The sequence below is a fragment of the Canis lupus genome, chromosome 27 (genome assembly GCF_011100685.1).
Source record: "Canis lupus familiaris isolate Mischka breed German Shepherd chromosome 27, alternate assembly UU_Cfam_GSD_1.0, whole genome shotgun sequence".
In the NCBI taxonomy this organism is placed as follows: Eukaryota; Metazoa; Chordata; class Mammalia; order Carnivora; family Canidae; genus Canis; species Canis lupus.
Genome location: NC_049248.1, coordinates 46,057,880 through 46,085,692, shown reverse-complemented (window position 1 = coordinate 46,085,692; position 27,813 = coordinate 46,057,880). Strand labels below are relative to the sequence as shown.

Genomic DNA, 27,813 nt, shown 5'->3' with positions numbered 1-27,813 from the left:
GAATTCACATCCTGCTCAAGGGGTCCTGTTCACTGTCAAATCATCAAGGAGACACTGAATCATACATGTGCCTCACATATTTTTGCCATTCATCTCAGCCTTCCTGCCTTTTTAATATATTTTTATTTATTTTATTTAAATTCGATTAGCCAACATAAATTACATACTTAGCTTCAGATGTAATGTTCAATAATTTATCGATTGTTTATAACACCCACCGCTCATCACAACCCATGTCCTTCTTAATGCCCATCACCAACTTACCCAATTCCACCACCCACCTCCCCTCCTGCAACCATCAGTTAGTTTCCTATATAGTAAAATACCTCTCATGGATTTTCTCCTCTGATGACCATCCACTTATTTTTCTCTCCCTCATCCTATGATCCCCTGTGCTGTTTCTATTTTCCACATATGACTGAAACCATATGATAATTGTCTTTCTCTGATTGACTTACTTCACTCAGCATAATACCTTCCAGTTCCATCCATGTTGATGTAAATGGCAAGTATTCATCCTTCCAGGTGGTTAAGTAGTCTTCTGCTGTGTATTTATATGGATCACATCTTCTTTATCCATTCACCTGTAAATGAACATTTCATCTCTGTCCAAAGTTTGGCTATTGGTGACGATGCTGCTGTGAACACTGGGGACCAGGAACTACTTCACCGCACGTTGATTGATTTGTGAATGTTGAACCACCCTTACAGCTCAGGAATAAATCCCACTTGGACACAGTAAATAATCCTTTTAATATACTGTTGGATCCTTTTGGCCAGTATCTCATTGAGTAATCTGGCATCCACGTTCATCAGCACCTCTGCTTTCCTCTTTTTCTTTTAGTGTCTCAAGTTGATTCCATTGGGCTCAGGTAGGTAATCTAGGAGAATCTCCCTGTTTTAAGGTCAACTGTAGTACCCTGTGTTACTGAAGTTTCCCTCTTGTCACAATATCACATCATATTCATCAGTGTGTGATCTCATCATATTGATAACCCTGGTGATTTGAGCCTGAGGTCATCTTGGAGGCCACTCAACTGCCCACCTCCCCCTCTACCTAGATAAGATATAGATACAGTTCTGTGAATACAGTCAATTTTCATTAATAATGTCACCATTGTTCCAGTTCAAGTAAAACCTTCTAAACTACACCTGACTTCTCTTTTCTTTCACAACCCATATCCAAATGGTCGGCAATCCTTAAGCTCCTTCTTCAAAATACACCCAGACACAGACAACTTCTCATCACCTCCATCTTCTCCTAGACCTGGTCAACACCCAGAGTTGGCCTGTAATAGCTTTCCATACTTTGTTTTTGCACACACACTGTCTCCCCATCATCTACCATCGGGAAATTAGCCATAATTGCCATGTGAAAATGTTAATCCTGTCGTGGGATTCCTCTGCCTTCAACCCTGGAAGGCTTATAAACTTTCTGCAAAATCTGAATCTTCAGGATTGCAGACAAGCTGTGCCTTACCTGGGATTCCACACATGACAGTCTCTCAGATGACTAGAGTCAGAATCTATATGGCCACAAATCAAGGGTGGGAAGTGGAAAGAATGGAGTCAGCTAAATACTATCTATGAAGATTTACGATGTTATTGCTAAGAATAGGAAAATTGTGTTAAAAAATTAACCCACACAACTAATAACAGGTACTCAAATAAAACTGTGGTTACACTGTGTCTGTGCTGGAACAAGACAAAAGCAAGACTACCCCATAATCCTGGATGGATCCACTGTCACAAGATGCTGTTTACTACAAAAGTCATCAAGCAGCCCCCTCCAGTGGTGGACCTGTGTGTTTATAGCCCCTCAACAAATCTTGATGCCAAATTCATCCTCTCACTCCATAGATGACAAATTTTAAGAACCTGCAGTTCTCAAGGTCCACTAGGAGATATAAAACATACAGTAATTGGAACAGAGGACAGTCTAACTATAATAGCAGAGAAAACTAAATATAACATATAGGGGACCTGGGTGACTCAACTGGTTGAAGGTCCAAGGGTTCAACTCAAGTCATGACCTCTTCTAGAGATTAGGCCCCACATCATCTCTGCATCCAGCATCAAGTCTACTTATCTCTCTCCCTCTGCTCCACCTCCTGTCCTGGCGCTCTCTTGCTCTCTCTCTCTCTCTCTCTAATTAATTAATTAATTAATATAATCTTTAAAAAAAAGAAATAAACAGGTAAGGATATACAACTTTTGGAATATATAACAGATTTAATAGAAATCAGAAATAGCAGGTACAGAGAACTGCCACTCTTGCTGGGGCTGGAGCCAGACACCCAAGTAAGGAACAAATTGTAGGAGGATTCATATCTCGGGGATCGCTGGGTGGCTCAGCGGTTTAGCCCTGCCTTTGGCCCAGGGCGTGATCCTGGAGTCCCGGGATCAAGTCCCACGTCAGGCTCCCGGCATGGAGCCTGCTTCTCCCTCCTCCTGTGTCTCTGCCTCTCTCTCTTTCTATGTCTATCATATAAATAAATAAATAAATAAATAAATAAATAAATAAATAAATAAATAAAAGAAAATTCATGTCTCATCAGTGAAAATATGGACCCGGGCCCATTGCATAAGAGAGACGCCAAACTGGTATAGGAAGTGACCTGAAGGCAGGAAACAACCCACTGTGCTGATGGAACTGCCTGGGACGCTACCAATGGGCAAAGGGAATAGTAGGAGCTACTGGGAGCTGCCAGGAGGCCACCACTGTGGGGACAGTGAGACCTGCTGGGATGTGGCTGGGCCAGGGCTCACCACTAAGCATCACTCCAGAAACTGAATTTGTGGTTAGAAACCTCCGACAAGGAACAGCTCCAGGTTCAGAAGTCTTCCCTAGTATCTTTCAACAAACACATTGGGAATGGTTTGAAAGAGTCATTTATTTAGGAACAAATCAACCAAACCAAACCAATTGTAGAAATATGAAGAGGGTAAACTTGCCAAGTTTTTTATGAGGTTGACCTAACCTTGATCCCAAACCGGACAAAAATACTACAAATAAATAACATCACATACCAATATCCCTCATCAATTCAGCCCCTTATAGCCACACACTAGGGAGACAAAATACATAGCTGTGACAAAATATAATATGAAGGGGGAGGCAGCAGGTGGAGTGTGTGCAAGGAGTGCAAGGTGCACTAACATTTGATATTATCCAGTAGGATCCAACGATTTAACAGAATAAAAGAAAAAACAGATGTAATCTTAAATGCTGCACAATAATTCTTTTTTAAAGAACCAAAACACATTCGTGTTGATAGAGTGGAGAAGAAAACTATGGGTGAATTGTATAGCACAGATTTCTTCAATCTGCTAAATGGCATCAATAAAATGCTACAACTAGTTACGTATGCAGTGGAGAAGCCCCGAATGCTTTCCCCTAACATCAGGAATCAGAATTTGTAAGTATCTCTGTTCTTATGCACCCTCCGGGTGAGGGGGGGGCTCTGCGGGTGGGGTCACCTCCCCTCCTTAGGGGTCACAGGGGTCACAGGGGCAACGACCTTCCCCCGGGGAGGCTCTGCGCCCGGGGCTCACCTCCCCTCCTCAGGGGTCACGGGGGGGTCACGGGGGCAACGACCTTCCCCTGTGCAGGCTCTGCACCCGGGGGTCACGGGAGGTCACAGGGTCACGACCCTCCCCCGGGGAGGTTCTGCACCCGGGGGTCACCTCCCCTCCTCGGGGGTCACAGGGGGTCACAGGGCCACAACCCTCCCCCCGGGGGTCTCTGCACCCGGGGCTCACTTCCCCTCCTCGGGGGTCACGGGGGGTCACGGGGCCACGACCCTCCCCCGGGGAGGCTCTACAGCCAGGGGTCACCTCCCCTCCTCGGGGGTCACGGGGGGTCACAGGGCCACGACCCGCCCCCGGGGGTCTCTGCACCCGGGGTCACCTCCCCCTCCCTCCGCTGCACCCCGGGGCCCCCCGAGGCCCTCGCTGCGGGAGCCTGAACCTGCAGGGGTCCCGGGGGGCCTGGACTTGGGCTCCCCGAGGCCGTGTCTGGGCTCCAGGCTGCACATCCGGGCGCAGCCCCTTTGCTTTCCTTCACCGTCAAAACCCAACGAGGGGGGATCCCTGGGTGGCGCAGCGGTTTGGCGCCTGCCTTTGGCCCAGGGCGCGATCCTGGAGACCCGGGATCGAATCCCACATCGGGCTCCCGGTGCATGGAGCCTGCTTCTCCCTCTGCCTGTGTCTCTGCCTCTCTCGCTCTCTCTGTGTGACTATCATAAATTAAAAAAAAAAAAAAAAAAAAAAATTAAAAAAAAAAAAACCAACGAGGGGCAGCGGAGGGAGGTGGGGGGGGGGGTGGTGACCGGTCGGGCTCTGGGGCCTGGGCGGGGCGGGCTGAGCACTGCGGGTGATGCTAGATGTTGGCAAATTGAACTCCAATTAAAAAAAAAAAAAAAAAGAAAGAAAGAAAAAAGAAAAAAGCGGTAGGGAAAGCCCCCGGGGACCTGCGGTGAACTGGGCCCAGACCCCGAGACCCGAGAACCGCCCGAAGGCCCCTGCGCAGGGACCCGCCGAGCAGGTGACCAGCACGTTCACGGGCCGCGCAGGACTGGGAACCCAGGACTCGGGTAAAACAGTGAATGAAACTCTAGGGCTTTTTGTTATGATTCCTTTGTCTTTCAGTTTAAAATTTTTCCCGATATGTTTTTCTTTTTTCTCAACTCATTTGTTATTTTATCAATTCTTCATTTTTAACTCTTTTCTGACTCTCTTATTTTTGCATTGTATGTTGTAGATATAGTCTTCATTTCTGGATTGCTTACCTGTCTTCAGTTTTAGTTTTGTAAATATATAAGTCTTGCTTTTTTATGCTTTTGGAATTTAGAGTCTTCTAACACACAGACAAAAAAACACACTCAGGACAAAATTTACTCTGTGAGATTATATTCTCTCCCGCCCCCCTTCTTTGTTTCTTTGTTTCTTTTTTTTATTATCATTTGTTTTCTTTTTTGTTTGTCTTCTTTCTTTTATTCTCGGTTCCTGACATCTTCAGAATTGTGTACTGTGTATTCTGCTTGGGTTCTGGTTGATATTTTTGACTCTGCTTACTTGTACAGCCATTCTACGCTGGACAAAATGACTAGAAGGAGGAATTCACAACAAAAGAAGGAGCCAGAGGTAATACTCTCTACCACAGATCTAATGGATATGGATTTAAGTAAAATGTTAGACATGCAGTTCAGGATTGCAATTATAAAGTCACTAGTTGGGCTTGAAAAAAGCATAAAAAACTTGAGAAAAGCATAAGAATACTCGTTGGGCTTGAAAAAAGCATAAAAGACTTGAAAAAAGCATAAGAATCCATTAGTGCAGAAATGAGACCGAACCAGATGGAAATTGAAAATACTGTGAGATGCAGTCTAAACTGGATGCTCTAACAGCTAGGGTTAATGAGGCAAAAGAAAGAATAAATGACTTATGAGAAATTTATGGAAAGGAAGAAAGCTGAGGAAAAGAGAGAAAAACAACTAAGAGCCCACCAGGATAGGCTCTGAGAAATAAGTGATAGTTTGAAAACAGAAAAACATCTGAATTATTGGAATTCCAGAGGGTGTGGAGACAGAAAGGCAGAAAGTATATTTCAGCAAATCATAACTGAGGACTTCCATAATCTGGGGAAGGAAACAGAAATTCATATCCAAGAGGTAGAGAGCATCCCTCTCAAAAGTCATAGAAGTAGATCAACACCCTAGTATAGAATAGTGAAGCTTGCAAATTTCAGAGATGAAGAGAAAATCTTGAAAGAGCTTAAGACAAGAGATTCCTAACATACAGAGGGAGAAATCTTAGATTAACAGCGACCTACCCACACAGACTGGGCAGCCAGAAAGCGCTGGCATGATATATTCAGGATGCTAAATGACAAAAACATGCAGCCCAAAACACTTTATCCACCAAGAGTGTCATTCAGAATGGAAGGAGAGATTAAAGAGCTTCCAGGACAGACACAAACTGAAAGACTACATGACCACCAAGCAGCCCTGCAATAGATACTAAGAGGATCCTATAATCGAGGAGAGAGCCCAAAGAAACAGAGATAATCTGCAGAAACCTGGACTGTACATGTAACACAATGGCACTAAATTCATATCTTTCAATAGTTACTCTGAATGTGAATAGACTCTGAATGTGAATGGACCCAATCTGACACTAGGGTATCAGGGTAAAAGAGCAAGACTCATCCATTTGCTATCTTCAAGAGACTCATGTTGGACCTTAAGACACCATCAGACTAAAATGAGAGGATGGAGAACCATTTATCATGCAAATGGACCTCCAAAAGAAGCTGGGGTAGCAATCCTCATATTACATATATTAGATTTTGAAAGAAAGACTGTCATAAGAGAGGAAGAGGAACACTATATCATGCTTAAATGGTGTACCCAACAGGAAGATTTAACAATTATAAATATTTATGCCCCTAATTTGGAAACAGCTAATTATATCAACCAATTAATAACCAAAGTAACAAAACGCATAATAATACATTAATAGTAGGATACTTCAACACTCCACTCTCAGGAGGGACAGATCATCTAAGCAGAAGACAAAGAAACAAGGGCTTTGAAGGACACACTGGACAAGATGGACTTCACAGATATGTACAGGACATTCCATCTTAATGAAACACAATACGAATTCTACTCAACAACACATGAAACTTTCCCCAGAATATACCAGATACTGGGACAAAACTCAGGTCTCAGCCAATATCAAAAGATGGAATTATTTCCTGTATATTTTTAGACCACAATGCCTTGAAACTTGAACTCAATAACAAGAGGAAATATGGAAGGAATGCAAACACTGGAGGTTAAAGAGTATCATACTAAAGAATGATGGGTCACACAGGAAATTAGAGAAGAATTCAAAAGATTCCTGCAAACAAATGAAAGTGAAATCACAACTGTTCATAATCTTTGGGATACAACAAAGGCAGTCCCAAGAACTGAGTTCACTTTCAAACAAGCCACTTTCAAAAAAATAAGAAAAATCTCCAATATGTAGCTAAACTTACACCTAAAGGATATGGAGAAAAAACACCAAATAAAGCCTAAACAAAACAGAAAAATAATAAAGATTAGAGCAGAACTCAATGAAATGGAAACCAGAAGAACAGTAGAACAGATCAACAAAATCAGGAGCTAGTTCTTTGAAAGAATTAATAAGATCAATAAAATCCTCGTCAGGCCTATCGAAAAGAGAAAAGATCCAGATTAATAAAATCATAAATGAAAGAGGGGAGATCATGACCAACATCAAGGAAATACAAACTATTTTAAGAATGTATTATGAGCAACTATATGCCAACAAGTTAGGCAATCTAGAAGAAATGGATACATTCCTGGAAACACATTAACTCCCAAAACTGAAACAGGAAGAAACACAAAACTTGAACAGACCAAAAACCAGCAAGGAAATTGAAGCAATCATCAAAAATCTCCCAAGAAACAATTGTCCAGGGCCAGATGGCTTCCCAGGGGAATTTTACCAAACATTTAAGGAAATAATACCTATTCTACTGAAGCTGTTTCAAAAGATAGAAAGAGAAGGAAAACTTCCAAACTCTTTCTATGAGGCCAGGATTACCATGATCCCAGAATAAGACAAAGACCCCATTAAGAAGGAAAATTACAGACCAATATCTCTGATGGACATAGTTGTCAAAATACTCACCAAGATACCAGACAATAGGATCCAACACTACGTTAAAAGGATCATTCACCAAGACTAAATGGGACATATTTCTGGGATGCAAGGGTGGTTTAACATTCCCAAGTGAATCAATGTGATATATCATATTAATAAAAGAAAGGACAAGAATCATTTGATCCTCTCAAATGATATAGAATAGCATTTGACAGGGATCCCTGGGTGGCGCAGCAGTTTGGCGCCTGCCTTTGGCCCAGGGCGTGATCCTGGAGCCAGCAATCGAATCCCACGTCGGGCTCCCTGTGCATGGAGCCTGCCTATGTCTCTGCCTCTCTCTCTCTCTCTCTCTCTCTCTCTCTCTGTGTGTGTGTGTGTGTGTGACTATCATAAATAAATAATTTTAAAAAATTTAAAAAAAAAGAATAGCATTTGACAAAATATAGCATCCTATCTTAACTAAAACTCTCACAGTGTAGGGATAGAGGGAACATGCCTCAATATCATAAAAGCCATCTAAGAAAAGCCTAGAGCAAATATCATTCTCAATGGGGAAAAGCTGAGAGCTTTTCCCCTAAGGCCAGGAACACGACAGGGATGCCCACTCTCACCACTGTTGTTCAACATAGTACTAGAAGTCCTAGCCTCAGCAACCAGAATCAGAATCAACAAAAAGAAATAAAAGGCATTCAAATTGGCAAAGAAGAAGTCAAACTCTCACTCTTTGTAGATGGCGTGATACTGTATGTGGAGAACTGAAAAGAATCCACTCCAAAACTACTAGAACTCATACAGCAATTCAGCAATATGGCAGATACAAATCAATGCACAGAAATCAATTGCATTTCTGTACACTAACAATGAGGCTGAAGAAAGAGAAATTAAGACATTAATCCCATTTCCAATTGCACCAAAAATCATAAGATACCTAGGAATAAACCTAACCAAAAGGTATAGGATCTGTAGTCTTTAGAGATGAAAGAAATTGAGGAGCACAAAGAAATGCAAAAACATTCCATGCTCATGCATGGAAGAAAAAATATTGTGAAAATGTCTATGCTATCAAAGGAATCTACAAATTCAATGCAATCCCTATCAAAATACCATCAACATTTTCACAGGGTTGGAATAATTACAACTAAGATTTGTATGGAACCAGGAAAGACCTCAAATAGCTAGAAGAATGTTGAAAAGGTAAATCAAAGCTGGGGCGTCACAATGCCTGACTTCAAGCCAGATTACAAAACTGGGGATCATCAAGACGGCAACATACTGCCATCAAAACAGACACATAGATCACTGGAACAGAACAGAGAATGTAGAAGTGGACCCTCAACTCTATGGCCAACTAATCTTTGACAAAGCAGAAAAGAATATCCAGTGGAAATCAGTCTGCTCAATAAATGTTGATGAGAATATTGGACAGCCACATGCAGAAGAATGAAAATGGACCCTTTTCATAAACCATACACAAAGATACACTCAAAATAGATGAAAGACCTAAAAGGCGAGACAGGAAACCATCAAAATCCTCGCAGAGAACATAAGCAGCAAACTTTTTGACCTCAGCTGCAACAATTTCTTGATAGACAAAACAAAAATGAACTATTGGGACTCCATCAAGATAAAAAGCATCCACACAACAAAGGAAACACTCAACAAAACTTAAAGACAACCTACAGATGGGAGAAGATATCTGCAAATGACACATCAGATAAAGGGCTAGTATCCAAGATCTATAAAGAACATATCAAACTCCAAAAAAAAAAAAAAAAACCCAGGCAAGAAATGGGCAGAAGACATGAACAGACATTTCTCCAAAGATGGCCTATACATGTCCAACAGGCACATGGAAAAAATGGTCCATCACATGTCATCAGGAAAATACAAATCAAAACCACGATGAGACACCACCTATACCAGTCAGAATGGCTAAAATGAACAAGACAGGAAACAACAAATGTTGGTGAAGATGCAGAGAAAGGATGAACCTCTTATGGTGCTGATAGGAATAGAAGCTGGTAAAGCCACTTTGGAAAACAGTATGGTGGTTCTTTAAGACGTTGAAAATAGGCAGCCCAGGAGGCTCAGCGGTTTAGCACCACCTTCAGTCCAGGGCGTGATTCTGGGGTCCTGGGATCGGGTCCCATGTCGGGCTCCCTCCATGGAGCCGGCTTCTCCCTCTGCCTGTGTCTCTGCCTCTCTCTCTCTTATAAATAAATGAAATCTTTAAAAAAAAAAAAAGAAGTTGAAAATAAAGTTACCCTATGGCCCTGTAATGACACTACTAAGTACTTATCCCAAAGATAACAAATGCAGTGATCCGAAGGGACACCTGCACCCCAGTATTCATAGCAGCAATGTCCACAATAGCCAATCGTGGAAGGAGTTGTGATGTCCTTCAACAGATAAACAGATAAAGAAGATATGGGGTGCGTGTGTGTGTGTGTGTGTGTGTGTGTAAAGGATACAATGAGACATTACTCAGCCATCAGAAAGGATGAATACCCACCATTTACATCGATGTGGGTGGAACTGGAAGATATTATGCTGAGTGAAATAAGTCATTGGAGAAAGACAATTTTCATAGAATTTCACTCTATCTGGAATATAAGAAATAGTGTAAGGCTCCATAAGGGAAGAAGGGGAAATATAATGGGGAAAAATCAGAGAGGAAGACAAACCATGAGAGACTCTTAACTCTGGGAAACAAATAGGGTTGCTGAAGGGTGAGGTGGGCGGGGGGAATGGGATACTGGGTGATAGCCTTAAGGAGGGCACACGATGTGATGACCATTGGGTAATACATTATATTTTGACAAACTGAATTTCAATTTTAAAAAATGAAATGAAAAAATAAATAAATAAAAAATGAAATGAAATGAAATAAAATAAAATAGAAAGTCAACTTATAAATTCGGTTATATTTTCCACATGTTAGCAATGATCAACAGGATAATAAACCTTTTTAAAACGCTATCTTAAACAGCATGCAAAATAAGTATTGATTTATGGAATATTTAATCCTAAAATATGGCAGACCTCTACAGAGAAGGGATAAAACATTGATGACACAAATCAATCACCAGAAATGAATGTACACAAATTTTGTACATGTCTTGAAAAAAAAAAAGTAATGTTAAGGTATCAATCTATCCGTACCATCCATTCAATCGCAATCAACATATTGGCAGGCTTTTTGTAAAAATTGACAAGCAGATTACACAAGATACTTGACAAAGCAAAAAACTGACAGGTAACCAAAAGCATCCTGAGAAAGACCAGAGTTGGAAGCATCACACACCTGACTTCAAACTGCTACAACTACATTAATCAAATCACTGAGATAGTGACATAGAGATTGAGAAATAGGTCCATGGAATAGACCAGAGTCTAAAAATACACTCACACGTATGAGGTTAATTCATTTTTTTTAAAGATTTATTTATTTATTTATTTATTTATTTATTTATGATAGACAGAGAGAGAGAGAGAGAGAGAGGCAGAGACACAGGAGGAGGGAGAAGCAGGCTCCATGCCGGGAGCCCGACGCGGGACTCGATCCCGGGACTCCAGGGTCGCGCCCCGGGGCCAAAGGCAGGCGCTAAACCGCTGAGCCACCCAGAGATCCCCGGTTAATTCATTTTTGACAAAAATGCTGGATTACTCAAGAAAGGAAAAACCTTTTGACAAAGTATAAGTGACTCATACTCATCTATATGAGTAAAGAAATAAACCATGGTTCATACCTTATGCTGTCCACAAAAACCAAAGATATTATGGGAAAACAAAACATTTTAGGTCATCTAGAAGAATAAATTGTATGCCTTTAAACTGAGGGGATATCAAGATATTAACATTTCTTAGACAGAAACCCAATAAAAGAGTCTAACAGAAAAAAAAGAAATTTTTAAAAATTGGAGTTTATCAAGACATCATGCTGGATTTACCACCTTTGTCCATTAAATAGTAGTTCCTAGTAGTAAGCTTTGTAAACCTGAGAAGAAATATGTTCAAGTGGGCCAAATTGATGAAGAATTGGGTGTTCCAAATGTTCATTTCATCTCTAGGGTTGCTCCTTTACAGGATGAGCAAATTCTAGAGTAAAACAGGTGCCCAATTAAGAACCGGTGCCCAGCCTGGGTGGCTCAGTTGTTTAGCGTCGCCTTCAGCCCAGGGCCTCATCCTGGAGACCCGGGATCGAGTCCCACATCGGGCTCCCTGTGTGGAGCCTGCTTCTCCCTCTGCCTGTGTCTTGCCTCACTCTCTCTCTCTCTGTGTCTCTAATGAATAAATTAATAAAATCTTTAAAAAATAAAATAAAAATAAAAAATAAATAAAAAAGAACCGGTGCCCAGTACTCACATCCACTTACAGCATCTTGGGGCTACCAGGAGAGGTTCAGTGTGGTCCACGTGCAGGTAATTTCACCCACAGCCATTATGAAGCAAAGCCCTTCCTGTAGACAATGGATGTATTTTCTTGTCACATCATTTCCCTTTGTTGCGATAAAGGGGACTGTGTTCTCTCTAGACCATGGGGGCCTGACTTGAGCTTTCCCAGGCACCTCCTTTCAGGACCCAGGGATGTCTAGGGAGCTTTGTCAGCATTCAATCCTTTTCTTGGCCAAAAAAAAATTTATTTTCATTTCACATTCATATGATTTTGATCCCTCTACTGAAGTCAAAGACATTTCTTATCTGAGTGCATCATACAAGTGGCTTGTTCTGCTACTTGCCTGGAGCCCATTTGCCTGACGAACATGCAACCCTTGGCTACAGCCCCACAGACTAACATCTGAATGTGTCCCCAGAGATAGGAGCCTGATGCTTTATCAACTGCTAAACAAAGAGCTTTCCACCCTATTCTCTGGGCCAGTTCACCCTTCTTTTCTCATCAGGGTTTTAGTATTAACAGAGTCTGCGGCAAACTAACTTCCAAGCAGCAACATAGGCCTCTACTCAACAACTTCCATTGGAAATCCAGCCGTCCTGCTGCCGCAGACCACTCAGTAATGAGGTCCGCGGCGTCCTTGCAATCCCATTTTCTATCCAACAAGCAGAAACACACCTTGTTCGTATCGTGTGGGACTTTCCCTGAACTTCTGCTACAATGCACCTCAAAATAAATTGTCACTTTAGGAGTGACCATTACCATGCTGCCCATCACATATCTGACAGCTTCCCTGGCCTTGTCCAGAACACGAAAGGAAACCAGACATTATGTGATGCTCCTCATTGGAAGGGATTTTTGCATCAACACCACTGAGATGCTAGCACTATTTTTTAAATAAACTGGAAGAAGAATCTGCCTCGAGTAATTTTCATATCCATAAACCGAAAAAAAAACTTTACAAAGAAATTCTATTTTTTTACTATATCCTACTTAACTTATGCAAATCGCCATTTCATCAAAGTGTATGTATGTTGGCAAATTGAACACCAATAAAAAATAAATGTATTATTTTAAAAAAATAAAAATAAAACTTATAAAAGTGAAAAAAAATAAAGTGTATGTATGATGGCAGCAACCTCTATCATATAATCACATCCTATGGGCCCAGAGGGACTGACTTTCAATAAACCTACTAACAGTTTCACCTCAGGGTCTGATGAAATTCAGATAACTCTTTGGTCACATGATAAGAGGCTAACAGGATTTCTGCAGGAGGAATATGATTTTGCCAAAACCGGAATAGTCCTCAGAGTCTCTGGACTTCTTGCTTATTAGCATGATCATTCCTCATTCTGAATTCATCTCAACAAATGTCAACAATCCCATCATATCCTTAACCCGGCTACCACTTTTCTTTGGCCTCATTCTTCATAGCCATGCCTGCAGGAAAGGAAGAATTTCAGTTTCCCTACAAGGACTGTGGCACTAAGAGTAGACATCAGCAAATATCTTCTCCCAGAGGTGAGAACAAAATACGAAATCCATGTGAATTCCTATTCACGGGGATCCTGGCAGAGGCAACGAGAGAACCCCTAGTGGGCTGACTTCCTGGTGCCCTCCCATGGGCGAACTGGAACTCTTTTAGTTTCCACTATTGTGGCAATGAGAAAGTGAGCAAATGCCCCCCAAAATCATCTCATGTTCAAAGGTAATGACAATTATCACTCTCTACTCCTTACTCCAGAGCTCCTGATAGACAGCCACAGGCAGACCCTACATTCGTGAGGTGCATCTGCCCCAACCAGTGGAAGCTCATTTTCCATACCCGCACCCTGGCCGTGCTGTCTTGGTCCTCATACAGGAGGAAGGATATTTTTTTAAGTTGGCTCCACATGGCAGGTAGGACCTATGGTTCAGTGTGTGAGGTCTGACTGCAGTCTATGCCCTTATAACCAACCTGGGTTCCCAACCTGGAGGACGAAAAGAAAATTCCTCCTCATGTCTCCATGAACACAACACACATGGCATTGGACTTACAGCAAACAATGAGAGACACCCAAAGTATACTAAGGGTTTGGTGCACAGTCTTGGTTTCAGGTACAAGGAAAAAGCCTGGGAATAAAGCGTACCCCATTACAGAGAGGAAAGCTTACAGCCATGCTGCCTCACCCCTCCATCCCCCAGTCCGCATTCCACTGTCCCATGTGTTCCTAATCCTGCATCTCCACATCACCTTCAGCATCTACATTCTCTTCCGAGACTTCTTAACCACTCTTTCACGCTCTGCCCGGGTATTTAGCTCTTCAACTTATGGGAACCACAAAGATAAATGAGACCGCAAATTCAGACCTTATTCCCATGTCATTTTTCATAGAGAATAATTTATATAATCCACAATTTAGATAAATCCATGTCGGAAACTTTATATTTTCTTTTTTTATATAAATTTTTTATTGGTGTTCAATTTGCCAACATATAGAATAACACCCAGTGCTCATCCCATCAAGTGCCCTCCCTCAGTGCCCGTCACCCAGTCACCCCCATGCCCCGCCCACCTCCCCTTCCACCACCCCTAGTTAGTTTCCCAGAGTTAGGAGTCTTCATGTTCTGTCTCCCTTTCTGGTATTTCCCACTCATTTTTTCTCCTTTCCCCTTTATTCCCTTTCACTATTTTTCATATTCCCCAAATGAATGAGACCATATAATGTTTGTCCTTCTCCGATTGATTTACTTCACTCAGCATAATACCCTCCAGTTCCATCCACGTCGAAGCAAATGGTGGGTATTTGTCGTTTCTAATGGCTGAGGAATATTCCACTGTATACAGAAACCACATCTATACATTTTCTAATAAGGTATAAGAAATCAGCAGGTTTTCTATGTTCACAGTAAACTTTAGAAGCAGGAATGTGCTTCCCCAGGCTCCTGCTTTGGAGTCTCTATACTCTGCCCCCCAAGGCTGCTTTGACACGAGGCTGGGATGGAACAGTCGTGAGAGGAAGAACATGAAGTATAAGCAGAGACTTACCAGTAGGGCTATCACGTGAAGCGTCTGATGAACTCTCTGAAAGAGATATAGAAAAATAGGTGAAAATAAAACATCAGTATGGGAAAGGAAGGAAGACGGAATATGGAAAATATTGCAGGCTTTCCCAATTGAAGAAACTTAGGTTTTGCTGCACATATGAGGGCAAAAAAGATGCGTAGATAATGTGTAATGCACAAAACCCTGCAGAAACCATAATACATCTCTATTTTTGCTTTCCTGAAATCAGCCTCTGATAACCTTCTTAAACATATTGTCCTGAAGTAACATTGAAGTTACGTTCCGAGGTTAAAACTGACCAAGACCTGTCTGAGTTGTCAACGCTGAGAAGAAGAGTCCACTCTGTCCCGAGCGCTCAGGCAAAATGGGGATGGACCAGGGCAGTGGAGTGGAGGACACAGGGGCAAATTCTGAGCCCCTCCAAACCCTCATTCACACAGAACTTACATCTTTAACGTCTTCTTGCTCCAGACCTTATTTTTAACTACGAATCTTTATTTATGGCCAGGAAGGCGGAGATTGCCACCAGTACCAGCAACGCCAAGACCTTCGTGCTGGTGAATTGATCAGCAGGGAGCACTGAGGAAAGCATCAGAGCTCAGGAGAAGGTAGACTCTGACCCCAGCGTTGCACATCCTGACCTTATATAGGCAGAGGGCGCCAATCAGGAGCTCCCAGATCAGAATCCAGGCTAGTTAATGCCAAAAAATGTTGGTACTCAGAGACACCACTGGAGAGTCAAGTCCAGAGGCCCTTTGGAAAGATCAGAATCTCAGTTCCTTGATGCTGATACAGGTCAACTCTTGACTCAGGTCAAGAGTTTCCCATATTAAACATTTTCCAGGAAACAACTCTGCTTCCAGGCTTCCTCTCACCTTGTAGGGTAGACTAGCACCATGATTACCAGCTCTGCTGACAAGCCAAGGGGCCTGAGAGCCAGCCCTGTGGGATTACTCCAACCTGCAGTGTTCCTTCCATACACAGGAGTTGGACATCTACAGCTTTCGTAGCACAAGGTCTCCTCAAAGCAGCGTCACAGTGGTAGGGCAGCAAGCTCTCAGAACCATCCACCTGGGCTGCTTGTACCTTCCTCCAGGGAGGGCCTCCCTCCTGTACGTGGAGATACTCTCATCTCACGCTCACACACAGTGAGCTCACGCCGATAGGATCTCTCTGGATTTAAGCACTTCTTGTGGAAAAACTCAAAGTCGTAGAGATAGAAAATAGAAAATGAAATGCACATGTGTCATTAATGCAGCCACTGAGTCAGTGCACTGATGCAACAAATATCTATTGGCTTCTACACATTAGAGAAATAGCAGTGAACAAAGCACACAAGCATTCCATGCAATATGTGCAATTATGGGCATTCATGCATTAACAAGTAAACAGGAAGGAAGGAAGGGATGTGGGAAGGGGAGAAGAGGGAAGGGAAACAGTGCGTAGTTTGTAAAATGGTGAGGCCTAATAAATAATAATACAGAAAAGAAAGTGGAGTATCATGGAGACAGAAAATGAGGTTATAATCTTAGCTAAGGCAGCCAAAAAGGCATTACAGTAAAAGTGAGACGAGAACAAATCCTTCAAGATACTGAGGATCGATCCTGTAACATCCTGGGAATGAGTGTTCAGAGGAAAGAAAGAGTTGGTGCAAGTCCCTTATTCCTTCTGCAGGTGCTGAGCAGGGACCAACACTACCCGCCTTTCAGCACACACACCCCAGCTAAGTAAATGCAACAGTGAAGCAAAAATTCCACATTCACATCAGAAATAAGTGTGGGACCCACCCAGGTCTCCAACGAAAGGTACTGAACAAGTCTTGGAAAATGCCGGAACTATGAGAAAGCCCTAGGTTCTGAACATTCCTTTACAGTTAAATGGCTCTAATGCTTCACGTTGTCCTGTTCATGCAAAGTGTCCCGTTCTGTCGGCCGCCCTCGGGGGGAACGTCTGCCCTGTGGAACAGCGCTGAGCACCGATTCCGTCTTCTCATCCTTTGTATTGAAATATACTTGATATTTAGCCCGTGTCCATGGAAGGTGCACTGCTTGTTAATTCGATACAGTCGTCTCGTGTCTGTTGCCATTGGAGCATTCATTACCATCTCGAGCATGTTATTTAATGATCATTTCTTTTTAGAAGTTGGAATGATTAGGTTCCGCTCTCCTAGCAATCTGATGATGGTACAAAATAGCGTTGTCTACATCGCACCTACCACCATGTTGTGCATTCGATCCCTGGGGCTCACAGATCATCAGGGAAATGCAAGTCACTGAGGTCTCACCCCACACTAATAAAACGGCTGCCGTCGGCAAGACAAGAGATCACATAAATTAAAATAAAATTTCTATGCACGCATGAACACATGCTTCTCCAGGCCTAACAATCCATACCATTGCTGTTCCCACCACCCAAAAGCACGTTAAATGAGTTTGTCCACGTGTTCATTCTATATGCAAATATGTGTCTATACAGATGCATGTGTATATGTGCTCGTGTCTTACAAAAGGATATACAAAAAAAGAGAAGTAGTATACAAAAATAGCATTATATTCCAAACTATTCTTTAAAAAAAAATTATTTGAGAAAGAGAAAGAGTGCACATAAGCAGGGAGGAGGGGCAAAGGGAGAGGAGGAAGCAAGCTCTGCGCTGAACTGGGAGCCCAATAAGGGTCTTGATCCCGGGACCTGAGCAGAAGGCAGATGCTTAACAAACTCGGCCACCGAGGGGCCCCCAGTCTGTTCTTTGTTGTACGCTCAACTCTACCTCCTAGAAATCCAAGCCAGCCACTACACGTCTACAGCCTCCTTTTCACCGGCTTTCCTATGACATCACTTACTCTACCTGTTGATGGGAATCCAGGCCATTTCTAATGTTTTGCTACCACTAAACATGAAACCATTGATATGCTTTCTACTGTACCCTTATGTATGAAATTTTCTATACATGTGGTCTCCGGGGGGGTGGGGGTTTATATATCACATGCATGTTTTAAATCGAATATTTTCAAATTATTTTCTTAGGGTACCCTAAAACTTATATTAACAGAAATGAAATAGAACAGCACATTTTTCCTAGGACTCCTGGGTGGCTCAGCAGTTGGGCGTCTGCCTTTGGCTCAGGGTGTGATCCCCAGGTCCCAGGATTGAGTCCCACGTTGGGCTCCCTCATGGAGCCTGCTTCTCCCTCTGCCTGTGTCTCTGCCTCTCTCTCTCTCTCTCTGTGTCGCTCATGAATAAATAAAATCTTTAAAAAAAAAAAAAGAAAAGAACAGCACATTTTTCCAACCCTGTGACTACTATCTGGATTTAACTCTGCATATCTGATAAGTCAGAAACAGTATATTCATGTTTATTTGCATTTCCTGATTAGAGGACAATTGTCATACTTATCTATTTATTGTCCACTGGAATTTTCGCTCTCAGGTTTGGTCCATAAAATCTGTTAATCTATCTTCTGTTCTTATCATTTAAGGAATTATACCAGATGACTAATAGTATAATTTTCATCTTTCATAAAATCACAAAGATCTCCAGTCTAAAAATATAAAATAAAACAATACAGATATTTTATTTTATTCACAATATAATTTTCAATGTCTTAAACCCAAGAAGCGCTGTCATACTTATTAAAAATTCCATTAAACAATTTGAGAAACAGGTAATGGGGTCATCTTAAAATCGAGACACACTAATATTCCTGCACGCAGAGATCACAGCTCTCCAATTCCTGATTTTCCCAATGATGATGAGGTTGGCCCTGGTCCCCACACTATTATGGAGCATATTTGAAAGGGAGATAGCATGTTTGAAGTATGAGACAAAATCAGAAAAGCAGCCTCACCTGAAGACAGGCCCTAGAGAGAAGCATCAAGGACCCAGTCCCAGACCAGACCCCTCTCCTCCCACCATACACCACCTAGAAGGTGGAGGCCTCTGTAGCCATCCTGGACTGCCACGGGCAGGGACACACAACTGAGTCGCAATAAAATAAGAGTTAACAGGACAGAGATGATGATGAGAGCTGAAGAGGAGTCCTAGGGCCATGGGATGCCCAGCTGGATGGGGAGTTAGCACCAAGGTAACATCTTTTACGTTTCTGCCTCCAAGGAGTTGAGGCACTCAGCGCAATGACTCTCAGGTGGTAGAAATCTGAGTGTGCACCACGCACCGGATACTCACCCAGGGTGTTTCTACTCTGTTCACTATACGTGACTGCTGCCATACGCTATTGCCATTCGATCTCAACCTCAACATCGCCTCCTCCAGGACCTCTCTGATGGCTTCCTAACTGAAATACCCTTCAGCGATGGTGACATAAGTTTATTTTATTTCCATCGTATTATTTATCGCTACTCTGATGTTTTCTTGGCTCTATGTTTCTTTGCTCTTGGTTTCTCTGGTTTTTACTTCTCTCTCAATAAATAAAATCAAAGGGAACAAAAGTTGACTTTGTTCATTGCTATTCCATAAGACTTAGACGGGAGCCAAGTGCTTAGAAAGCTCTTGAGAAATGTCAGTTACGGAAACATCAATGAATGCAATAGAAATTCGTATAAAAAGGATCAAACAAAAAGAGAGAACTTCCCTTAAGGGATCAGGGATGGAGTATACCATGAAAAATAAGGACAAGTGGAAGTGGACAGCATTTGGAAAGCAGAAGTGGTCCATGCCTGTGAGTTCTGGTGTACAGTAGACAAAGAAGATTTAGGCAAGAATCCCATAAGCAAAACTAAGAGTCAGTTCCAACCGTGTGTAGCTACAACAGTGTTTTACTGTCTCAAATCTCTACAGTCAACGAAATCTGGATATACGAAGAGTTACACAAAAAGCAACATGCATGTGAGGAGAAGATACAAGGTTCCATACACACAAGTGAAGCACAATCATCACTCAGCTGTACCTCAAAACCTCACAAGTACTTCCTGTTGAAAATCCAGGGAAGTCCCTTCCACGCCTTCCGTGTGTCCTCATTCGTTATTCTATTGTCAGGAAAGATCTCTCCTAAGCACAAATTCTCCCCCCAAAAATTGGCTTTTCATAATCAACAAAAGGAAATTTCAAATATTCCTCTAATTCTCCTTCATTTGCAAAACAGAACTCATTCTACTTACCACTTACTATCCGTTCCAACCATTGCCCATCATCTTCCCACTAAGTGTGAATGGCTGCTCTCTACTGAGAAATCCAGAGCAAACCGCAAAAGCTAAACATTCAGAAAAGTGATTGTTCTCAAATTTGTCACTGTATTTTTATCTCAGTCTTTCTAGGAATACTGCATTATTACTTCTTCCTTTATTGTATTTTGCATTCTTTTGATTTTCTGAAAACCTTCCTGTTTCTCTCTACGCTCCTCTCTTGTCCAAATGCCTTTGTCGTACTCAGTTAATCAATAGCTCCCATCATCCTATGACCACATCCAATCTTTGCTAAATAATTAACTTTACTTTATTTAAATCATGTGGGCTGTACAACATTCTCAGGCATCCAAAATGCCCTTCCTGGAAATCTGAAAACAATGAAACTTTGAGAATGTCCTCCCAGATATCGAGGGAGACACCTTTCTGAATAAAGGGTCAGGTGCACCCTAGAATATTTAAAAGAGCCTCCTTTGCCTCCTCCTCACTTCCCTCAACACTCACACTTATTCCATCAATCTTTTTTATTTATTTATTTATTTATTTATTTATTTATTTATTTATTTATGATAGTCGCAGAGAGAGAGAGAGAGAGAGGCAGAGACACAGGCAGAGGGAGAAGCAGGCTCCATGCACCGGGAGCCCAACGTGGGATTCAATCCCAGGTCTCCAGGATCGCGCCCTGGGCCAAAGGCAGGCGCCAAACCGCTGCGCCTCCCAGGGATCCCCTATTCCATCAATCTTTGATGATCCTACTAACCTCGTGGACATCTGACAACACTCATACTTCCACAGGTTCCTTCCTGACACCTTAGGGCAGTATCATTCTGAATATGGTGCCAAGCAGACCTTGAAATACAATCAAGACTTCCTTCTTCTTGCTCAACTCCCTCTACCCTAACATCTACCTTCCCAAGCTTGAATCATCACACACACCGGATGTTGACTTTGCACACTGGTAACTATTTGTTAAAAAAAACATTCAAGTTTCTTGGTCACTGTGGTAATTTTTACCTGGCATTACTGTCCATCTATGAAGCACTTCCAAAAAGTAAAACAAAGAATTATAGGCTTTGATGAGAAGAACAGATTCTGGGGTGACATTAATTTATACCAAAACCTCAAGAACACATGTTTCAATAGGAAGTCTATACTGCATCAAACCCCAACTCTAGAATAGTTTCACTGTGAGTGTAGACAACAGATAGACTTTAGAAATCCACATGAACTGGCTTCATTATTTAGCCTGCGTGGGATGCAACATCCCTTATGTAGCACTCTGGAGGGGAATGCATAAACTGAATCTACTTTGTAAGGAGCAATTTTTTTAAATCTGAAGGAGGAAATTTAGATTTTTTTTTTTCAAAAATGAGAAGGGAAATGTATTTTTCAAACCACCAATGTTATGAAACATTTTTTTTTAGAAACATTGTGTTTGTTTATCCATCATCTTTCGATGGACACCGAGGTTCCTTCCACAGTTTGGCTGTTGTGGACATTGCTGCTATGAACATTGGGGTACAGGTGTCTGGGTTTTTCACTGCATCTGTATGTTTGGAGTAAAGATGTGGTCTCTATATACAATGGAATATTCCTCAGCCATTAGAAATGACGAATACCCACCATTTGCTTCGACGTGGAGGGACCTGGAGGGGACTATGCTGAGTGAAGTAAGTCAATCGGAGAAGGACAGACATTATATGGTCTCACTCATACAGGAAATATAAAAAATAGTGAAAGGGAATAAAGGGGAAAGGAGAGAAAATGAGTGGGGAAAAATCAGAGAGGGAGACACAACATGAGAGACTCCTAACTCTGGGAAACAAACTAGGGGCGGTGGAAAGGGAGGTGGGTGGGGGGTGGGGGGGACTGGGTGACGGGCACTGAGGGGGGCACTTGGTGGGATGAGCACTGGGTGTTATGCTATATGTTGGCAAATTGAACTCCAATAAAAAATATATACCAAAATAAATAAATAAAAATTAAAAACAAAAAAAAATCTAAAAAAAGAAAAAAATAGAAACATTACATTTGAAAATAAAAGAGACTAAGACACCAAATAATTACGTGAAATATGGGATCATAGACTGGATCAAGTACTAGAGAAATACAATTTTATAAGAGACCTTATTGGTTCAAGTACTGAAATTGAGGGATCCCTGGGTGGCGCAGCGGTTTGGCGCCTGCCTTTGGCCCAGGGCGCGATCCTGGTAGACCCGGGATCGAATCCCACATCGGGCTCCCGGTGCATGGAGCCTGCTTCTCCCTCTGCCTGTGTCTCTGCCTCTCTCTCTCTCTGAGACTATCATAAATAAATAAAAATTAAAAAAAAAAAGTACTGAAATTGAGTACTTTTTTTAAGAAGAGATAAAGTACTGTATCCATGTTGAATTTACAAAATTAAAAACTCTACCTTGGTTACATGAGAAAAAGTTTGGAAGAATAAACACTAAGGTAATTAGTGAAAAAGAAATATAGGGCAGCCCGGGTGGCTCAGTGGTTTAGCGCCACCTTCAGCCCAGGGCCTGATCCTGGACAACCGGGATCGAGTCCCATGTCAGGCTCCCTGCATGGAGCCTGTTTCTCCCTCTGCCTGTGTCTCTGTCTCTCTCTCTCTGTATCTCTCATGAATAAATAAATAAAATCTTAAAAAAAAAAGAAGTTTGTACCTCTTAATCACCTATGTCTATTACACCCATCTCCCCATTCACCTTAAAAAAAAGAAAAAAGAAAAGAAATATACCCAATGAACTTTGGGATCTGACTAAAGAGATTAACCATCTCCACTGTGTTAACTGCCTTGAGCCACCATCCTAAGGAGTCCCTAGCTACAAAAAAGTCCGTGTATAGGCATTCTGGTCCACAGACCCAGCTAAATCCCACCTTAACAGCATCCCTACTGAGCACAAAAACATGCATCAAAGAACCTCCAAATGACTTCAGTCCAGCACGCACGTAGTCCCAAGGGTGGCCCCAGACAGACCCAAGAAGGAGCAACACATTCCTCGGGTGCCTTAGCCAAATATCTCACCTGGAGTTTCTTACACCACACAAATGTGGTTGTTCTACAATATCCTAGTATTTTGCAGGGGTCCATTAGGCAGAATAAATAATCAAAATGAATTGTATTCTCTTTCTCAGTGGTTTGGTCCAATATGAACTGACCACTCCTTAATACCACTTTCTCCTTCCAAATGCACTACTGTGACTCTCCTCAGTCACTGATAAATAATTCCTCTGCAAACAGAGGATTTCCAAGCATGAAAGCAAACAGAGAACATTCCCTGTTAGGATTATGTCCCACGTGCCATGTACTCAAAGGGAAAGGATTACACAGGAGCAGGGATCATTGTGGCTCACTTTAGAAGGTGCACACCACACAAGGAAGTCTCCTAAAGGTGAAATATGTTTTCACTTTCATGCCACATTGGAGTTTTTTGGAGAGAGCCAGAACAGTTACATCTCAAGACTCTATAGGAAGACGTCTATCATCAAAAGATAGGAGTCCAAGAGATCTTTTCATTTTTGTCAGTGACTATGCCTGAATCCCATCAAGGCAGGTCTTCCAATTAGAGAAGATATGGCCAGGCAGCTTCACATCAGGGGATCAAGGTCAGTATAACCTCACTGCTGGTACTAGGTAGGCATTAAGGTGAAAGACTGAATTGTAGGTATTGACAGAAAGAATATTGCAAAGGAATCAACCAAATCCTAAAGCAAGACTGAAATGGTTCACACTGAGCATCATGCTCTGAGACAGAACAGAGATGTGACTGTTCCCTTCCATGAAGGGAGACCCTGAGCAGCACAAGAAAGGCACAGTGAAGCAGTCCGCTCAGGGGAAGGGGCTGACGGACACGCTGCCAACAAGTTGACTGGACCAAATCCACAAATGTTTGGCCACAGCTACTTGAAAACGACTTACCTGTGGTCAGAACAGAATAAGCCTTCTTGTGAGTAGATTGGGCTCCCCAGGTGTGTAGACGGTAAGCGGGAAGCAAACAGAGCCTGAAATAGAAAACAAAACCACCTGGGGAAAACTGCAGAGTCCAGAAGGACACTTTAGTGGTTTCTTGGAAAAATTCCTTATGTTATAAGGAAACTCCTTATTCCTCCGATGATAGTTTTTCATTGCTGCTGTCACAAACTACCACAAAATTAGCATCTTAGAACAATAAGCATCCCCCAATTCCCCTGGATATGAATTCAGGGTACAACTGGCCTCAACTGGATTATCTGCTTAGGGTCTTACAAGGCAAACACCAATATAAGAGAAACGATGTGCCTTTCTGGAGACTGGGGAACAAGCTACTTCCAAGATCATTCAGGTTGCTGAAGAATTCACGTCCTATTCAAATGGTCCCCTTCGCTGTCAAATCTACAAAGGCACATTGAACCACTTATGCGCCTCACAGATTTCTGCCATCCACCTCTGCCTTCCTCTTTAGCTTTTAGGGACTCATGTGATTACATTGAACTCAGCTGGATAATCTAGGAGAATCTCTCTGTTTTAAGGTCAGCTGTAGTTCCCTGCATAACTGAAATGCCCCTCTTGTCATGTAACACAACATATTCATCAGTGTATGATCTCATTATATTGACAGTCCTTCATATCAGGGCCCAAAGACATCTTGAAGGCCACTCTACTGCCCACCTCACCCTCTACCTAGATATACAGATAGATGATAGATGATACATAGATAGAGATGATATACATATAGATACGGTTCTGTACGATAGTCAATCTTTATTAATGATGCCACTATTGTTCCAGTTACTCACGTATAAGCATTCAAAAGTATGCCTAATTCCTCTTTTCTTTCACAACCCGTATCCAAATTGTCAGCAATCCTTAAGCTCCGCCTTCAAAATACACCAAGACACATACAACTTCTCATCACCTGGAGGTGATGTTCTGCTAGACCTGGTCAGCGCCACAGGTGGCCTGAAATAGCTTTCTGTATTTTGCCTTTGCACACATACTGTCTCCCCATATTCCACCTTCAGGAAATTAGTCATAATTACCATGTGAAAATGGGTATGATGCTGAGTGAAATAAGTCAATCGGAGAAGGACAAACATTATATGGTCTCATTCATTTGGGGAATATAAAAAATAGTGAAAGGGAATAAAGGGGAAAGGAGAAAAAATAAGTGGGAAATATCAGAAAGGGAGACAGAACATGGAAGACTCCTAACTCTGGGAAACGAACTAGGGGTGGTGGAAGGGGAGGTGGGTGGGGGGTGGGGGTGACTGAGGGATGGGCACTGAGGGGGGCACTTGACGGGATGAGCACTGGGTGTTATTCTGTGTGTTGACAAATTGAACACCAATAAAAAATAAATGTATTAATAAAAAAATAAAGAGCATAAATGGTTTCGCATAAGAATAAAAAAGAAAATGTTAATCCTGTCATGCAATTTCTCGGCTCTCAACCATCTAAGGTTTATAAATCGTCCAGCAAAATCTAAAGTCTTCATGATTTCTGACAGCAGTTAATGCAGCGAGATTCATATTAACAAAATAAAGGAGAAAATACATGTGATCTTCCCAACTAGTGCACAAAGATTCTTTTAAAGAATCCAAGCACCATCATCTTGAAAAACAGAGGGAATGAAGTAGAAAACTATGAATAAATTAGGAATAGTACAAATTTCTTCAATCTACTAAATGGCATCAGTAAAATGCTACAAATAATAATATATGCAATGGAGGATACCTGAGTGATCTCCCCTAACATCAGAAATCAGAATTTGGTAAAGATTTCTGCTCTTATCATCTCTAAGTAATCTTTATTAAGGTCTTAGGCAGTGCAATAGGCAAAAAAAAAAACAAAAAAAAAACAAAAAGACATATAAAATCTCAGAAACAATGAAGTAAACTGACTTTCCTTGCAGGTGACACGGTCACACACATGTGTACCCACACAGAACATACACACACACACACATACCCCTAAAGAAACATCTGCTAGAAAAGAATAAAGTAATGTCATAAGATAGAAAGTTAATATATAAAAATCAATTACATATTCTACATGTTAGCAATGATGAATGGGAAAATTAACATTTTAAAAATACCATCTAAAACAGCATGGAAAACATGTATTTATTTACGGGCGAATTTATCCAAATATATGCCAGATTTCCACAGTGAAGCTACAAAACATTGATGACACAAAACACATCACCATAAATAAATGCAAACATGTTATGCTCATGTCTCAGAAAAAACAATAAGGTTAAGGTATCATATCTGTATTTCAATTCAATCCCAATCCATATGTTGACAGGATTTTTTGTAAAAATTGACAAGCAGATGCCGCAATATACACGACAAAGTAAAAACTGACAGGTAACCAAAGCCATCCTGAGAAAGACCAGAGTCGGAGCATCACACCGTCCGATTTCAAACTGCTACGGCTACATTAATCAAATCACTGAGATATTGACCTAAAGGTGGGTCCAGGCACAGAACAGTCTAAAAATACACTCACACATATGCAATTAATACATTTTTGAGAAAAATACTAAGGATACTCAACAGACGAAAGGAAACTCTTTCAACAAAGTATATTGCAAAAAAGCACTATTACCTGTACCATAAAGAAATAAACCATGATTCCTACCTTTTACCATACACAAAAATCAAAGACTTAATTATAAAATACAACATTATAAATCACCTAGAAAATGGAAAAATGTATCCTTTTAAACTTAAGGGATGTTAACATTTCTTAGACAGAAAACCCAGAGGTTTGAAAAGGGAAAAAGAATTGATAAACCGAATTTTATCAAAATCATTATGTTCCATTGACAACTCTGTCATTAAATAATAGATTCCAGTAGCAGTAAGCTTTGTAACCTGAGAATAATACATTCAAGTGGACCAAACTGATGAAGAATTGATTGTTCCAAACATTCACCACACCTCCAGGTTTGCTCCCAAATTCTAAAAAAGAATGAGTACCGGGCAGCCTGGGTGGCTCAGTGGTTTAGCGCCGCCTTCAGCCCAGGGCATGATCCTGGAGACCCGGGATCCAGTCCCGCGTCGGGCTCCCTGCATGGAGCCTGCTTCTCCCTCTGCCTGTGTCTCTGCCTCTCTCTCTCTCTCTCTGTCTCTCTCTCATGAATAAATAAATAAAATCTTAAAAAAAAAAAAAAAGAATGAGTACCTACTTAACACCAGTATTTACACACAGTTAATGAATCTTGCAGCTACCAGGAGAAGGTCGGTGTGATCCTCCTGCATGCAGCAGCTAATGTCACCCACAGCCCTTATGAAGACCATCCTTTCCTTTTTTTTTTAATAATAAATTTATTTTTTATTGGTGTTCAATTTGCCACATACAGAATAATGTGTTTTCTCTGCACGTCATTTCCCCTCGTTGTGTTCATCAGGACTGTGTCCTCTCTAGCCCACGGGGGCCTGGCCTGAGCTGCCCCGCTCATTTTCTTCAGGACCAATGGATGTCTAGGGAGCTAAATCAGCATTTCAGTCCTTTTTGAAGCCAACAAGTTATTTTTGTTTCACATCCTCATGACCTTAAGCCCTCTC

The 27,813-nt window shown here is 41.6% G+C and overlaps 1 long non-coding RNA gene across 2 annotated transcripts; it reads right to left on the bottom strand.

Moving 5' to 3' along the window:
- Positions 1 to 458: 458 nt before the first annotated feature.
- LOC102156378 lies at positions 459 to 27,553 on the bottom strand. Of its 2 annotated transcripts, none has more exons than XR_005379685.1 (4): positions 27,435 to 27,553; positions 24,182 to 24,264; positions 15,101 to 15,136; positions 459 to 584 (listed from the first exon to the last, which is right to left on the bottom strand). It is a non-coding gene; the product is annotated as an uncharacterized LOC102156378 (long non-coding RNA). The 2 variants fall into 2 exon arrangements; XR_005379686.1 differs by lacking the exon at positions 459 to 584 and adding an exon at positions 12,039 to 12,136.
- Between the last annotated feature and the right edge of the window lie 260 nt (positions 27,554 to 27,813).